This window comes from Chrysochloris asiatica, unplaced genomic scaffold (assembly GCF_000296735.1).
Source record: "Chrysochloris asiatica unplaced genomic scaffold, ChrAsi1.0 scaffold00272, whole genome shotgun sequence".
Taxonomy (NCBI): Eukaryota; Metazoa; Chordata; class Mammalia; order Afrosoricida; family Chrysochloridae; genus Chrysochloris; species Chrysochloris asiatica.
This window is the reverse complement of record NW_006408790.1, coordinates 3,471,542-3,475,772: the sequence shown is the minus strand read 5'-3', so window position 1 is coordinate 3,475,772 and position 4,231 is coordinate 3,471,542. Positions and strand designations below refer to the sequence as shown.

The following is a 4,231-nucleotide window of genomic DNA, read 5'->3' as shown; positions in this document are numbered from 1 at the left end:
TTGAATTATGGTGTAGGAGAAGATGCACTTGAATTATGGTGTAGGAGAAGAGTACCAAAAGGACCATGGACAATCAGAAGAACAAGCAAATCTGTCTTGGGTGAATTACAGCCAGAACGTTTCTTAGAATGTAGGAGGTCGAGATTTCATGTATTGTATTATGGATGTGTTGTCAGAAGGAATGAGTTCCTGGAGAAGGATGTTGTGCTTGGAAAAGGTGCAGGGTCAACTAAAAAATAGAAGACCCCAACCAGATGGACTGACACATGGCAGCAACAATGGGCTCCAAGAGCAGAAATTGTGAGGATGGCACAGGACTGGACATTGTTTTGTTCTATTGTGTGTAGGATTGTCGTGAGTCAGGACTGACTCAACAGTACCTAAAAATAACAACAACAAAAACTTGTGTGAAGGATATGAAGGTTCTACATCAATCTCTAGTGTATTTCCCTACCCCCACCCCAAGGTCATAGCTAATGTTGGTTAACTCCTATTTTGCATCTTATCTAGAATATGATATATGAACTTTGGTACAGGAAAAAAAATCCTACTGTAAATTTAAGTTTTTTATTTTAAAAAGCAGTTTAAAAAAGACCAAAACACAAAACACCTTGCAAACATACAATTTTGTAGCAAATTTTAAAAATAAGTACTTCTTATATAAGGCACTTCCATTCATTTGAAATAAAGTTTCATAAAAAGTTGTGCTTTTCTTTTTTCTGTGATTAAGTCCTCATAAGTTATACAGTAATACTTCAAGTAAACTTTTATTAAATACCTAATTTTGGGATAATTGCCTTAAATATCTTTACCTCTGAATGGAATGAAGCGTGGTTATGGAGTTCTGTGCAAGCTAATCTTAAAGGAAGTTACTCTTGGTCTGTTTTAGGTTTAGAGAATTGGTCATGCTTTATCTTGTTGATCTTGTTCAAGAACCTTGAACTTTTTCCAAAGGAAGATGACTTAAGACAGTTGGTAAAATGTGTTCTGATGTGCCCGTAGGTAATATGTTACTTGCTTCTAAATTCTTCACCAAGCATGTGGCTTTGCTCTGCGTTCTTTTTGTAGGCGAGCTTTCATTTTTCTTTCTAAGCTTGCTATTTCATTTTCCAGTTTAATTGTCCTTTTTTTTGCCTCCATAGGGTTCCTAAAGGCATAACTGTGTTCAGGTAGTGCTTGCTGACTCCTAATGTTTGATTTAGATGGTCCTGCTGGAGGACATCTGTTGCTTTTTTCCAAAAGATTCTTTGACTTGAGTTTCATAGACTTTATTTGGGTAGAAAAATCAAAAATGGTTGGAACAGCATCCATTTTAAGTTGTCGAGTCTGTCCTGTTAAGTCAAAACAGGAGGCTTCAAAGTGCTTTGAACAAATAAAAGTGTTTTCCTGGCACCAAATTTTTGCGCCTTACCAGACGAGCGCATTCTTTTCTTCTTTTAGGAGCCAAAGGCAACCAAAAACAAGCACTTGAAGCACTGGATCGCAAGGTCTCTCTGAACCGCAAGGTGGTGGTTCAACCCTACCAGCTGCTCCTTGGAAATGCTCTACAGGGTCGCTAGGAGTCGGAGAAGCTCACTCCTAATATAGCCGTCACAAGTGTGTTAGAGTTTGCTATAAGCATAATAGAGTCTGATTTTTCTGACCTTTAAGACTGTAGTTCAGAATTCATCTACCATTCAATCTCTGTAAAGACTCAGAGACATTTTTCACAATCAGCATATATATTTCAATAAAATGTGTGCACGTGATAATGGGCTGATGGAGCTAATTGGATCTTTCAGATTTTTGTATAAACAATATGACTGAATGGAAATTGCTTAATTAGACTAATTTTCTCTCACTGAATTTGCATTGGCTTCATGGAGACAGTATATATTGCTTTCTTGAATGTATCTGTAGTGTGTTGTTCAAAGTGGGACAATTCTTCATGAAAGTAGAGAAAGAACTCTTAAGAAAAAGTTATATTTGAGTCGTTCAGTGATAGCTGGGATTAACAATCGACTCTGTATGATAAGTACTGGACTGTGACCCACAAGGTCCAGTGATTTCTACATTCCATTGGGTCACCTCTCTTTGGAATGGGCACAAATATGTATCTCTTCCAATCAGTTGGCCAGGTAGCTGTCTTCAAAATTTCTTGGCAGAGATGAGCGAGTGCCTCCAGTGCCACGTCAGTTTTTTGAAAAATTTCGATTTGTTTCCCATCACTTCCTAGAGCCTTGTTCTTTGCCAATGCTTTGGATTTCTTCCTTCAGTTCCATTGACTCTTGACCATATGTTTCCTCCTGAAATAGTTGAAATCAACCAGTTTTTTTCCATCCATTTTCTTTTGATGCTTTTTTGTGTAATTCAATATTTTGCCCAAAGAATCCTTTAGCATTGCAGTCAAGGCTCGAATTTTTCCCCTCAGTTATTTCAGCGTGAGAAATGCTGAGCGTATTTTCCTTTTCGGTTTTCTAACTCCAGGTCTTTGCACATTTCATTATAATATTTGACTTTGTCTTCTCGAGCTGCCTTTGAAGTTTTCTAATTGGCTCTCTTACCTCCTCATTTCTTCCATTTGCTTTAGCATCTCTGTGCTGGAAAGCAAGTTTCAGAGTCTCTTCTGACATCCATTTTGGTCCTTTCCTTCTTTCTTGTCTTTTCAATGACCTTTTGCTTTCTTCCTGTATGATATTCTTGATGTCTTACCATAACTCTTCTGGTTTTTGGTCAGTAGTGTCTAATGCATCAAATCTGTTCTTGAGAATTGAGAATTGCTTGTTAAATTAAGGTGGGATATGTTCAAAGTCATATGTAGGCTCTTGTGGACTTGCTTTCATTTTCTTCAGCTTCAGCCTGAACTTGCATATGAGCAATTGATGGTCTGTTCCACAGTCTGCCCCTGGCCTTGTTTTGGCTGATGTTATGGAGGTTTTCCACCATCTCTTTCCACAGATGTAGTCAATTTGATTTCTGTGGATTCCATCAGGTGAGGGCCATGTGTATAATTGTCTTTTATGTTGTTTTAAAAAGATATTTGCCAAGTCCCTTCAGGACAAATCCTCCTCTAAGACTGAAATTCAAAGGGAACACATGAGCAAGCATGCAAGCTTGCTGGCGACCATGTTGGTCAACTGATGAATGGAAGAGGGGGAAAGGCAGCATTGAAGAAATGGGCGGAGCTCAACCATGTTCCATAGACTCCCGTAGACCTGGAGATGACAGAGAGAAGAGGAAGGACTGGTTGGTCTGAAGCGTGGTGAGACCTGGGGACTTCTGAACCCATGAACAAGGACATAGTCACAGAGGGCTGGAGTTGAGAGTGAAGCATCCAGCTTACGTGAAGTGAGGGGAGATGCACAAGAACACCCAAACTTGCAGATAGTACCTATTTGACCTAGCCTCGATGGCTTGATGATCAGAACTTGACTAGAGGAAGATTAAAAAAAAATTTTTTTTGAGAAAGTAAATAAGCGTAAATTGCTACAATTTGATGAACTTTACCTATACTTATGGATGTAGTAGCTCAAAATACTTACTGAGAGAGAAGGAGTCTTCACATCATGTATCAATGCTATTCCCTCTGTATACAGGGTAGACAGGGATGGGCAACTTAGACACTGGCTACCTAAAATGAAGGGGCAAAAAGGCAAAAAGTCTTTAAGAGAGAGTTTTGTTTAAGAGTGTGTGGGGGAAGGTAGAGTCCCCAGTGAATACTTTTCATCTTGTCTACATGGGCCCGGTGAAAAGAGATGGGGATAAGATTCTTATGATTCAATAGTGAGTTATTGTTATCATGATGAATTGCAACTGTCACAACTGTAAAGGTAGCAGCTTTGCAACAAAAAGGAGAAGTAGTTAATTTTATAGTACAGGAACAGAGGACCCTAGGACCATCAACGGAGAAGAGCATGAGTGGCATGTGGGACCCTGTCCAGAGAAGCAGCGACACCAGAGATGGAGGCAGAGATGGAGACATGGAGAGAGGGAGCAGCTGAGGACTCTAAACTCATGGAAAGAGAAAGGCTGAGTGCTGGAAGACAGGAGGCTGGCTTGCAGAATGTGCCCTTTGGTTGTTTAAATTATTATATATTCCAAAGTGTTTCTGTTACATCCCACCCTCAAAAACAAAACAAACAAACAAACAAGGAAGAGAAACAAATACTGTTGAATGATGATGCATCGAGGAGATTGTAATCCTTGCAATGAAATGATGGTGTAAAAACCAATGTTTTCCCATGTAAACTAT

At 39.2% G+C, this 4,231-nt stretch overlaps 1 pseudogene; it reads right to left on the bottom strand.

The window, feature by feature from the left end:
- Positions 1 to 859: 859 nt before the first annotated feature.
- LOC102839797 overlaps positions 860 to 4,231 on the bottom strand; it is a 10,535-nt pseudogene continuing 7,163 nt past the window's right edge.